A 14,195-nucleotide genomic window follows, 5' to 3' on the forward strand; every position below is an offset into this window, starting at 1 on the left:
TTTTTAAAAAGTGAGATAGGCCATTTTGGAGAAGAAGAGAATACTTCAGTGTGATTGTTTGACACTAATGAATGCAATGAATGTGGAGAAGTGTGTTTAAACTATTTTTTTCAATTTGAATACAATAATCTATGCGGAAATCACATGGAGACAGATGATCCTGAGAAATTACTATATATCTGAACAAGATTGGAATTTCCCACAGAATAAGAATTAAGCATTGTTAAGCACTTCAAAATTAACAACTCAGCAGAAATCATGCAACTAGGTACAAAAAAGATGTTCAGATCCAATAATATAAAAGTTCTAGTTAAAAATTAAAGAAAAACTATTATTAATAAAGTTTAAGTCTATAATTCAGCCACAATCTTTATCCTGTTTCCAAATTTCAAACAGGTAGGCTGGGCATGATGGCTCACACCTGTAATCCCAGCACTTTGGGAGGCCAAGGGCAGATCACCTGAGGTCAGGAGTTTGAGACTAGCCTGGTGAACATGGCGAAACCCCATTTCTACTAAAAATGTAAAAGAAATAGCTGGGCATTGTGGTTCGTGCCTGTAATCCCAGCTACTCAGGAGGCTGAGGTACGAGAATTGCTTGAACCTGGGAGGCAGAGGTTGCAGCGGGCTGAGATTGCATCACTGCACTCCAGCCTGGGTGAGAGAGCGAGACTGTCTGAAAAACAAAACAAAAACACCAAAAAAAAAAAAAAAAAAGCTGCCAAATTTCAAACAGGTAATAAAATTTTTATGGTATTGTTGTCATAATGTTAAATTATTATAATTATAAAAGTCCCCAAATTATACATAAATGATTATTAAAAATATATTATAATAAAGTAATTATTTTTGTAAAATATTGTGATTGCTTTTTAAATTCAGGATATAATAAATGTTATGACTATCAATTACACCAGCAGTGTCTTGTACAGGATCAAAGCTTGAGATGAGGTGAATAAAACCACAAGCAATCTTACATTATTTTCGATGAATTTTTACATAAGGTAACAGTCATGCTTGAAGCCTGCTTTTGTAACAAATTATGAATAGGTATTAAAATAAATGCTTATTATCATAGTTGGAAAAGATCCATTGCATATGGATGTTCAAATTGTTTCATATTATCTAGTTTGATATATAAAATCTTGTGATATCAGTAGAGCAGGTAAAATTAGTCTTCATTTCACAGATGAAGTAAAACTTGAGTTTAAATGACTTGCTCAAGTCAAACAATTGGCTACTGAATCAGGAAGCAAGGACTAAGGGCCAGGTTTGCTGACCTTGGTTTAGTAAGTTTCATTTCCATTATTCCACCAAGAAATTTACGTATAATTAAAGGTACTTATTTTAGTATACTTTGTTTTCTGAAAAAGTTTGTGTAGAATTGGTATTATTATTATCATTATTATTATTATTATTATTATTATTATTTGTGACCAAGTCTTGCTCTGTTCCCCAGGCTGGAGTGCAGTGGCAATCTCAGCTCACTGCAACCTCCGCCTCCCGAGTTCAAGCTGTTCTTCTGCCTCAGTCTCCTGAGTAGCTGGGACTACAGGCACACGCCACCACATTTGGCTAATTGTTGTATTTTTAGTAGACACAGGGTTTCATCGTGTTGTTCAGGTTAGCCTTGAACTCCTGACCTCATGATCCACCCACCTTGGCCTCCCAAAGTGCTAGGACTACAGGTGTGAGCCACCGCGTTAGGCCTATTATTATTTTTAAATGCATTCTTTTATTGGGTTGGTGAAAAAGTAATCGCAGTTTTGGACCATGAATTTTAAATCATTATAACTAGGCTCAAACGTATCTTTATCAATCAAAATAGGAACCATTACAATCAACACATTTTTGAGAAATGTTTGTTTATTCCTGTAGAGTAAAAATCCGTACTTTGAGGTTCAATGAACTCTTGTTAAGTATTTTCTGCATTACACTGGTTGTGGAAGTGTTTTCCCTGCAAAATGTTGTGGAGGTGCTTCAAGCGGTAGTCGGTGGCCAAAAGTTAGGTAAATATGGGGATGAGGCAAGATTTCATAGCCAAATTTGTTCAACTTTTGAAGCGTTGGTTGGGCAACGTGCGGTTAGGTGTTGTGGAGAAGAGTTGGGCCCTTTCTGTTGACCAATTCTGGCTGCAGGCATTGCAATTTTCGGTGCATCTCATCAATTTGCTGAGCATGCTTCTCAGATGTAATGGTTTTGCTGGGCTTCAGAAAGCTGTAGCGGGTCAGACTGGCAGCAGACCACCAAACAAACGACGATGTTTTTTGGATTTTCGATCAGCTCATGAGGCACCTATTTACCGAACTTTTCCACCTTTCCAATTTCAGCTTCAATGATTGCTCTCAATTGGTCGTTGCCAACTTCTGGTGGCCAGCCACTGCACTCCTCATCTTCAAGGCTCCTAGCTCCTTGCAAAACTTGAACCACCACTGCACTATATGTTTATTAGCAGTTCCTGGGCCAAATGCGTTGTTGATATTGCGAGTTGTCTCTGCTGCTTTACGACCCATTTTGAACTCAAATAAGAAAACTATTCGAATTTGCTTTTTGTCTAATTTACAGTCCAAAATAAACACAAATTAAACAGCACACAATAAGTTATTAGCAAAAATAAATAAATAAAGTGAGATACCCATTAAAATAATGTGTAACATAATCACATTTATTTAAGTGTGTATTCCAGTATCAAAAGGCAAATTTCAACAATGCAAAACCCACAATTATTAACACATTTGCACTCACCTAATAGCTACAGAACCTCTTTCTGAACCTTAAATTTTCTCTATGGGAAGATATTAAGTGAAAAATTACATTTCTGTAATAAATATAAGGTTCTTTAGGTTCTGTATTTATTTTCTCTTTAGTGAGCTTAGGTAATTAGTATCATTAGAGGAATTTGTCCATTCAGCCAAGGTGTCCAATCTGTGGGCCTAAAGTTGTTGGTAGTATTTCTTTATTATCTTTTAAACATTCATAAGAGCTGTGGTTATATTCCCCTTTTCATTTCTGAAACTTTTTACTCTACATCTGGCTATTAGTTTATAACTTTTTTGGTCTTTCTAAATAATTAGGTTTTGGTTTAATTATTTTTTCTCCATTCTTTACTATTTTCCAGGAAAATTATTTTTATCACATAATAATATTTAATAGAGAACTGTCAAAAATTGTGACATGTCTGCCCCACAAGGCAATTGGGAAGGCCAAAATATGATGTTTTACACACTAAAATTTTGAGACATTTATTTAGTTTAATATTTAATACTTGTTAATTTAGTAGTAAACTCAAAGTAATATATGCAAAATAGTTAATAGTAAAATGATATTTAAAGGCTTATAATGAAAAACAAGTATTCTCTTTTCTATCCACCACCACCTTGGATGCTCTTCCTTCTGACTACTTCCTGCCATGGGGACCATTTCCCAAAAGCAACTACTTTTGATTTTTTTAACTGCTTCTCCTGTTAGGTACATTAAAGCTTAGCAGTGTAAAAAAATCAAATAACCAAAATAATTCTAAATAGCACTAACATTACTGAATCCGAAATGATTCAGTGATTCAGAACCTTTGGGCCATTAGTAAGATATCAATGGTCATTTTATAAAAGTGCTGATCAACACATTTTCATAAGACATGGTGGTGGACAACAAAGACCTTTTTGTGTATAGAAATTTGTGATCAGCTATTTTTATTTTTACTGAAGACAAAAGTCATCTCTATATCAGGATACACAGAGAAAATTATATTGGTATATACTGTTTTAGGATTGTCTCAACAGCAAAATTGCATTTATCCAATAAATGTTTCTTTAAAGTACATTTTGGAAATCTTTGTCTTAGTAAAGACAATTCTCTAGTCACCTTACCTAGTCATGGTCTTGTGGGAATAACAGTTAGTGGATCCAGGCTTTGAATTCTGCCTTTGTACAGACCTAGTAATCCAGGCAGAGACTGGATCGAATCCTGTTCACAGGAAGCTTTCAGTTGTCCATGGGTACTTCTGGGATCTAGTAAGCAGAAAGGAGTGTAAGGTCTCTCTCACAATATCAAAGCTTTATGCTCTAGTCAACACTACATCTTCAAGTTGTATCTGAAGGGATAGGGACCCAGTTTCAGGGGATATGTTTTTATCTTGTACAAGATGTCTTATTTTTATTACCTGCCTTGAAATCTTAAGGGACAAGATGTGGGAAGCAAAAATCACTTATTATTTTTATGATCATATATTAAAAATGGATTGTTAATCCTCATCTTAGTTTCATGATCATATGCTGAAAAATGGGCTGTCAAGACACATCCAGAGATCATAGAATTTAAAGAAAGAAGGATCTTATATTTGTGATGGTACTATTGGAGCATTTTTTTTTTTTTTTTTTTTTTTTTTTTTTGCATTAAAGTGGCACAGGAAAAGCTAGAACTGCTTAAATGATGCTGAAAAGACTGCGTAAGTAATTGGATACATTGTCAGTGGTTGTCAGGAAGAAGGTCATAGAATGCCACAATTCAGTGGCTCTTTATCTGGGTTCGGTGATAAATGCCAGGCTCAGTTCATTCAGTCAGCTTCCCTCCCTAATGATATGCGGAAGCATTAAAAATGGATTTCTTCTTTGTCAACAGTACATCATGTATAGCTAAAATGAGTGGCAGTTTTCCACTCTAATTTAGTTCTTAGAATTTTTTTTAAGTAAGTTGGTACATAAACTTGGCATGTGACATTGGCTATGACTACAGATTTTGAAAAATTTGTGGATGTAACTGAAAGATCAAGATTAGCCAGAATGCTTGGGTTAGAGAACGTTCTACTAACTACTGTGTAAACTGGTTAATTAGTAATCTCCCTAAACTTCAGTTTTATTTTATTTATTTATTTATTTTTTTGAGATGGGGTTTCGCTCTTGTTGCTTAGACTGGAGTGCAATGGTGCAGTCTTGGCTCACTGCAACCTCTGCCTCCCGGGTTCAGGCGATTCTCCTGCCTCAGCCTCCCAAGTAGCTGGGATTACAGGCATAAGCCCCCAAGCCTGGTTAATTTTTGTATTTTTAGTAGAAATAGGGTTTTACCATGTTGGTCAGACTGGTCTCAAATTACTGACCTCAGGTGATCCACCCTCCTCGGTCTCCCAATGTGCTGGGATTACAGGTGTGAGCCACCGTACCTGGACTAAACTTCAGTTTTCCCAACTGTAAACCTGTGATTAAAATACCTTTCTCATAGAAGCTTAGAATGGTTACATAGAATGACATAGGTGTAATGCATAATAGGTCCTCCAAAAATGTCTATCTGACCCAAGATAGTAATGCCTTTAAAAAAATTTCAAAAAATTATTTTGTGATGTTCAGTTGAAATTTTTCTAAATAAATCAGACTGGACAATAGCAATTATTGGCAGGCTACAGAGCAACAGGAACACTCATATAACGCTGAAGAGGTGAACGTTGGCTCAATAACTTAGGAAACATTCCGGCGTTACCTAAGGAATAGGAAAGGGCCTACCTTACAGTCCAGTAGTTCTGATCCTAGCTATACAGTACTTCCACACCTAGAGAAACCTTGGCCATATGCACCTGGAGACATAAATCATGCGTGATTTTAGCAGCACTGTTTGTAACAGAAAGGAGAGTAGGAATAACCCATATACCCATCAACAACAGAATAGATAAACAATAGAATAAACAGCGATAAAGGTGAACTACATCTATCTCAATGAGCATAAAATTATCTCAGACATAATATTGAGCCAAAAGGCAAGTTAGAAGAATATACAGTATGTGCAGTGTTCCATTTTATAGAAAGTGCCAAAACAGGCAAAACTAAATGACATATTTTAGATTATCTATTTATCTATCATTGAATTACCTATCATCTCTTCTTTCTATCGTTTATCTATCTATGCTTAAATAATAAAGGGAAAAAGAAAACAAGTAACATAAAATTTAGGATAGGAGTTACTTTTGGAAAGAAAGAAATGCCAGTGGTGGGGGGAACACCAACGAAGCTTCTAAGAAGCTAGTTTTATCTATCTTTTTAGGGGAAAGGCTGGTATGTAGGTGTACAGGTGACCCTTGAACAACACAGGTTTGAACTGCAACGACCCTCTTATTTGCAGATTTTTTCAATAAATACATTGGACATTTTTTGGAGATTTTCAATAATTTGAAAAAACTCACAGATGAACCAAACAACCTAGAAACATTGAAAGAATTAAGAAAACGTTAGATATGTCATGAATGCATAAAAATACATAGATACTGGTCTATTTTATCATTTACTCCCATGAAATATACACAAATCAATTATAAAACATTAAAATGTATGAAAACTTACACATGCAAATGCAGACCGTACATGGCACCATTCTCAGTCCAGAGAAATGTAACCAAATGTAAAGATGCTGTATTAAATCATAACTTTATAAAATTAACTGTAGTATGTACTGTACTACTGTAGTAATTTTGCAGCCACCCCGTCACTATTGTGGTGCAATCAAGTGTTGTGAGTATCCACTTAAATTGCCATGTGATGCTTATCATCTCTGTGTAAGCAGTTTGTCCATTGAGTAAACTGCATATTGAAGTGAAATGATCTCTCATTATTTCTTACGTATTTTTCATCGTGCTTAGTACAATACCATAAACTTTGAATAACACCATGAGACCCATATGAAGTGCCACTAGTGGTGCTTGGAAGAGCTCCCCAAAACACTGAAAAGTCATGACATAACAAGAAAAAGTGGAATTGCTTGATATGTCCCATGATTGAGGTCTGCAACTGTGGCTGTTATTTCAGACAGACATCTTGTAAACAGACAATGTAAACGTATGGTATTGGTAAATACAATACTGTAAATGTATTTGCTCCTCCTTATGATTTTCTTAACAACATCTTCTTTTCACTACATTACTTTACTGGAACAATACAGCGTATAATACATATAACATTTGAAATATGTGCTAATCAACTGTTTGTGTTATTGGTAAGGCTTCCAGTCAACAGTAGGCTATTCGTAGTTAAGTTTTTGGGGAGTCAAAAGATATACATGGGTAGGGGGAGAGGGGCTGTCACTCCTAACCACTGTGTTGTTCATGGGTCAACTGTGTTAGCTTTCTAGGGTTGCTGTAACAAATTACCATGACCTGAGTGGCTTAAGACAACAGAAATCTACACTGTCATGGTTCTGAAGGCCAGAAGTCTGAAATCGAGGTGTCAGCAGGCTTGTTCCTTTTTAGAGGCTCTAAAGGAGAGTATTTTTCCTGCTTCACTTCTAGCTTTGTAGGCTGCTGGCAATCCTTGACATTCCTTAGCTGGTAGATGCATCACTCCAACCTCTGCCTCCATCTTCACACTGCCTTCTCCTCTTACCTTGCCCTGTGTTCTCCTCTTCTGTCTTTTATAAGGACACGTGTCATTGAAGTTAGGGCCCTCCCTAATCCAGGTGGATCTAGCTTATCTCAAAATCCTTAACTTAATTACATCTGCAAAGAGGCTTCAAATAGATATACCGCTTAGGGAGTCTATTATTCAACACATTATAGTAGGTGTATATTTTACCATTAGTAGATGACTGTACATAGACATTATGTATACATTCCTTTGGATGTTTGATATATACATTTTCAATAAAGATAAATGTGCTTAAAATTAAAATGTGAAAGAAAATAGAGACAGAAGATTCTAATGTCAATTTTAAGGTTAGATTATCTCCTTAACTTGACTACCTGAAATATAATTTTCTCAATAAAAGAAGTATTTTCCTAATATTATATGGTAAAATAATTTTGTTTATATAGTTCTATTTATACACATACACATATATTGCATATTTCATTTTCAGCATAGCCTAATTAAAAAATATGCTGAAGCTGAGTTTTCTATTCCTCTGTTCTTCATAGAAACAACATTAAATCTGATTTTATATTTGAGGTTGTTTCTAATTTTCATGGTTAGTTTTCTGGATTCAAATAATAAAGAATTAAGAATTTTAAGTTGATTTATAAGTAGTATCTCTCTTTTTTTTTTTTTTTTTTTGAGACGGAGTTTCGCTCTTGTTGCCCAGGCTGGAGTGTACAATGGCACCATCTCTGCTCACTGCAACCTCCGCCTCCCAGGTTCAAGCCATTCTCCTGCCTCAGCCTTCTGAGTAGCTGGGATTACAGATGCCCGCCACCACCCCGAGCTAATTTTTGTAGTTTTAGTAGAGATGGGGTTTCATTATGTTGGCCAGGATGGTCTCAAACTCCTGACCTCAGGCGATCCACTCTCCTTGGTCTCCCAAAGTGTTGGGATTGCAGGCATGAGCCACCACGCCTGGCCAGTAGTCTCTTTTGATATTATTGGACAATTTACAAAAAAGGGGGAAAAAGGATGAATAATCCTCCAAAAGAAATAGACTTATCTGGTCTCATCCAAGAAGTGGACATTTCCATTTTTGGCTATCATGTTGACAACTAATTTTAAAAATATTAATCACTTATGTTGGAGAGGATGTGAATATATGGATATCCTTTTACATTTTTGGTAGGAATACAATTTGTCATAATCTTTCTAGAATGAAATTTGGCAGTACATATCAAGAATTTTTACAGTATTTGTATCCTTCACCCTAGTAATTATATTTATAGAAATTCATACTGAAGAAATAACCAGATATTCATCTAGATTTATATGCAAATATGTTTAACTACAATTATTAGCAACAGTGTAAAACTGAAAATAACCTAATTTTCCCAAATAGGGTAAATTAACTATCATTTTCAGGTTCCAGTCATCTATTGCTATGTTTGTTACATACTACCACCTAACTTAGTGGCTTAAAATAAAAATTGATTATGACATCTCAGGATCGTGTGTGAGAACACAGCAAGGATGGACTATATCTCTGCTCCACAATGTCTGGGACCTCAGGTAGGTTAACTCAAAAGCTAGGGGCTGGACCATATAGCTGGGGAATGGCCAGGCATCTGTCCTTCTCTCTACCTGGTTTCTTCATGCGGCTAGTTTGGGCTTCCTCACAGCATGGTGGGCTCTGTGTATAGTTGGAAATCTCACACAGCAACTCAGGGGTTGAAAAAGAAGAAACTGAAGCTGCCATTTTCTTACCACCTATCTGGCATCTGACTGTGTCTGTCACTTCCTCCATATTCTCTAGGTCAAAGCAGTGAGACAGCCCACTCAAATTCATGAGAGGGGACACAGTTCTAACTTTTGATGAAAGGAATATGGCAGTAGTCCGTTTTCATGCTGCTGATAAAGACATACCTGAGACTGGCATATTTACAAAAGAAAGAGGTTTAACTGGACTCACAGTTCCACATGGCTGGGGAGGCCTCACAATCATGGCGGAAGGCAAGGAGGAGCAAGTCACATCTTACGTGAATGGCAGCAGGCAAAGAGAGCTTGTGCAGAGACATTCCTGTTTTTAAAACCATCAGATCTCTAAAAATTCCCATTTTTAAAACCAAAAACTTTCATTTTTAAAACCATCTTTCACTGTCATGAGAACAGCCCACCCTCATGATTCAGTCATCTCCCACTGGGTCTCTCCCACAACATGTGGGAATTATGGGAGCTACAAGATGAGATTTGGGTGGGGACACAGAACCAAACCATATCAAGTACCAAGGAATTTGTGGCAATCTGTAAGCTGCCACACTTTATATTGTAATAGTGGCCATTAAAAAGTATTATACTGCTAATTATTAGATAGCAAAGAAGGTGATCATTTTCAGTAACATTATTTTGGTTGTGATTATAAGCAAAATAATTTGATTTTCAAGGAAATTCTAAAAGAAGAAAAATATATTACATAATGGTGGAATGTTTAATAAGTAAAATAAAAATAAAATAAAATGCTTCCATGGCAATTCATTTGAAGATCAGCAGGTATTTATAATGTTTTGAAAAGTTTATGAAAGCTGTTATCATTTTTATAGCTTTATTATTTTGGGGATCAGAATAAATTGAACTTCATATAACTTCAAAGTAAAAGAGAAATCAGTGACAGAAATTAGTTGAGGACAGAAGGGAATGCTGACATGTTTCTAGGAAAATCTATAGCTTAAGGGGATGGGAAGGAATGCAGAGTTAGAAAAGAAAAATATATACAAAAATAATGAGTAAAGAGGACAAAGGATAAACATTTTAAGACACATTCTAAGAAGAGAAAATATGGTCATTTACAAGGAAATGAGTGAAACTTGTAGAATATTGGATTATTATAATCCCACTATTAGGAGTTTACTTGAGCAAAATTTTGAGGTCATTGCTGTTTCAGAAATATCTGTGGAAACAAAACTTTAAAGATAGAAAGAATGATCAAACAAAATGATTAGAGTAATGGTCAGGTAACTATGGAATATCAATTTACTAAAATATTATCTAATAATATGTTTAAAAGTTTAAAGACTGAGAAAAACTGTTTATATAACAACACTAATTGAAAAAGTAAAAACTCATTAGAATTCCAGGCATAGTGGCTCATGCCCATAATCCTAGCACTTTGGGAGGCCGAGTCAGGCGGATTGCCTGAGTTCAGGAGTTCGAGACCAACCTGGGCAACATGGTGAAACTCCATCTCTACTAAAAATACAAATTAACTGGACACGGTGGAGCATGCCTGTAGTCCCAGCTACTTGGGAGACTGAGGCACGAGAATCACTTGAACCCACAAGGTACAGGTTGCAGTGAACCAGCCACTGAACTCCAGCCTGGGTGACAGAGCAAGACTCTATCAAAACAAAAACAATGTATAAAATACACAAATAATAAAAATTAGTAGACAATTTAGACATGAAAATACAATGGAGGACTAGGGATAATGGTTTTAGTAGTTTTGCATAGTGTTACAAATTTTATATTATTAAGTAAGGAAGACTAAACCAATTACTAAATATAGGAGAGTAAACCTTGGAATTTAAATTTTGAAGCCTTTTTACGTTTTATTTTTGTAGTTAAATGATTCATATTTTTCAAGATTATTTTAAAATATAAGGAGAAAAAGAAAATACGAAATTATATAGATCCAAAATGGTAAGATACCAATTTTATAAAATCATTCTCATTCTTAAGCAATCATGGTTTTGCCAACTACAGTATTCTAGTGGTAAAACAAAACTAACATCTTTTTAAGGACACACAGTTCAGTTCAGTACCCTTTAGCCACAAAGTACAACTGTTGCCCTTCACTCACATAGAAGGAGAAAGAATAATTATTCACAGGCTACTTCCTTAATACATGGCAATAAAACTAGGTCTCTAAAAATTGACTTTAAATATGTTAATTTGTAAATAGAAAAAACTATTTTGAGAGCACTAGTTTTCTCTAGGAAGATTAGCTAAGGGAAAATGAAAGTATTAGTTGTATAATTTCAAGCCAGTAAAGCATTTAACACATAGAATCTGACTATCATAAATCATGTGTCTGCTTCAGATCATGTTATCCAGCAGACAATGTAAAAATCACACTTGTCTTTGTTGTTGTTGTTGTTTCTTTTTGTTTTTAAAGTGAATGCAAGTTTATTAAGAAAGTAAAGGAGTAAAAGAATGGCTTCTCCATAGACAGAGCAGCCCTGAGGGCTACTTGGGTTCCATTTTTTTGGTTATTTCTCGATATATGCTAAACAAGGGGTGGATTATTCATGCATCTCCTTTTTAGACCATATAGGGTAACTTCCATGACATTGTCATGACATGTGAATTGTCATGGTGCTGATGGTAGTGTAGCAGTGAGGACGACCAGAGGTCACTCTCGTCACTGTCTTGGTTTTGGTGGGTTGCAGCTTTACTGCAACCTGTTTTATCAATGAAGTCTTTATGACCTGTATCTTGTACTCACTTCCTATCCCATCTGTGACTTAGACTGTCTAACCATCTGGGAATGCAGCCCAGTAGTTCTCAGTCTTATTTTACCCAGCTCCTACTCAATATGGAGTTGCTCTGGTTCAAATGCCTCTGATATTTCCCCCCTCCCTTTTACTAGAGACCCCTTAATCCTAAGGGTTGCAGTGGGATGAAGATTCATCTCCTATAAATTCTTCATGCTGAATAGGGGTGATGATATTTCTGCCTATCAGGGTCTCTTATATTCAGGACAGAGGTGAGCTCAATCAGAAAGCATCAGCATGATGAGGGCCATTCATGACTCTCGAGTTCCAACAAAAGGTGTTATCCGGAAGATTAATAAATATTTAATTTAAGAAAATGTTGAGTAAGCTTACTCTGCATTCCCACACAAAGAGTACAACAGCAATATATCCCACAAGAGTAAAACAAACTATGTGAAATTATCCCAAGTAAACTAAATAAGAAGGCTTTCCATGAACTAGACAACTGTTGGAACCATGCTGATATGGAGCTGAATTGCTTCATATCAGAATTAGAATATTGATTCAGATTTTTACATTACACATTCCTCTTGTTTCTTCTGAGCTGCAGTTAGAGATCACTGATTGTTTCATGGGAATAAGCAGTTAGTCTAAATTGCAGAAAAATAATCAAAAAAAATAAAACCAATGAGACTCTAATTTAATAACGAGTGTACTTACCATAGTTCTTGAAACATAATTTTTCTCCTCTCCAGTCTCCCATTTTTACTAAAGACAAATCATGGTAAAACCGATTTGCTTTGTTATACTTGGCCTGATTATATTCAAAAAGTGCAGCAAGAATAATTATTTTTCACATAAGCCCTTTTTAAATTGTCTTTGATGGAACTCTTTTCCACAGAAGGAATCTCAGATAAGACCTTTTTTTAAAGCTCAGCCCAGCCATGGGTGTGTACCCTAAAATACCTATGAATTAGGTAAATTCCTCTTCTTTTGAAGTTCCAAGATTACGTGGCGCTCCTAGGCCTGTGAGAAAGTGACAATCTTTACTTACCACAGGTCAGGAACGTTGTATGGGGACTGTGTAGACAAGGTATGAGGCTGGTTTTCCCAAGGGGCTTTCATTGACTCTACAAGTCAAGTTCAATTCCTTAAAGGAAAGCATGCCATTCCAGTCAAAGCCTTGGTAAAATAACCAGTTTCTTCAGTTGTGTCCTGTCACAAAAGAAAGTGGATCTTTTTTTTTTTTTTAGATGGAGTCTCACTCTTACCCAGGCTGGAGTGCAGTGGTGCAATCTTGGTTCACTGAAACCTCTGCCTCCCAGGTACACAAGATTCTCCTGCCTCAGCTTCCCGAGTAGCTGGGATTACAGGCACGCACCACCATGCCCAGCTAATTTTTTTTCTATTTTTAGTGGAGATGGGGTTTCACTGTGTTAGCCAGGATAGTCTCTACCTTCTGACCTCATGATCTGCCCACCTTGGCCCCCCAAAGTGCTGGGATTACAGGCATCAGCCACCACGCCCGGCCAAAGAAAGCAGATTCATATTGCACTTATACAAATAACTATATTGTCATAAGTCAAAAATACTCACAACTAGTTTCCAAGTTTTGGAGAAATCAGGTAGAAAGAAAAAAATATGCTCCAAATTTTGTTTACAGGGGTATACTTTACTCAATAGCTATAGCCTGTAAATAGCTGAAAAGAAAAGTTTCATTGACTCTGAAAAACAAAACAAAGGATCAGCAACATTTTAAGCTAAGTAAAAAAGATTACTTCAGTTTTCTATTAGTTTAGTCCATGCAGTTAACTCCTGTTCTGTTTGATATTCAGCTCTCCATGTGAGTCTTGAAAGTTTGTCCTCTATTCTAATGTTACAATTTCCAAAGTTACCAGAAATCTGAATTTAAAAACACATGTCAAAGTCCTACAGCTGACTATAAACCACCTTTTGAAGAAGATCAAAACAAGACAAGAGTTGTTGGTGGGTGACAAAGTCTTAGGACAGCCACTATTAAAGTCATAATTGACTAGGAAATTTTGGTTACCTCTATGGCACACAATGATTTTATGTAACAATTTTATTTATTATTTTTATTTTATAAAATACAAATACAGCCCAAAGAAAGCCAATTTAATATTTGACAATGCTTCCTCTCTGACTTTTATACCAAATAAGCCAAATGTCACTATTGCATTAGTGCATTATTAATGTCAGACCCAATTCTCTATAAAACCTTATAGATAAATCTATCCTATTTTAATGTAAGATTCTCATAAACCTTTTATAACTCGTTACAATTTTTTTTTTTTTTTTTTTTTTTTTGTGAGCAACAAGGCTGTTTATTTCACCTGGGTGCAGGCGGGCTGAGTCCG

Source organism: Chlorocebus sabaeus, chromosome 8 (assembly GCF_047675955.1).
Source record: "Chlorocebus sabaeus isolate Y175 chromosome 8, mChlSab1.0.hap1, whole genome shotgun sequence".
Classification (NCBI taxonomy): Eukaryota; Metazoa; Chordata; class Mammalia; order Primates; family Cercopithecidae; genus Chlorocebus; species Chlorocebus sabaeus.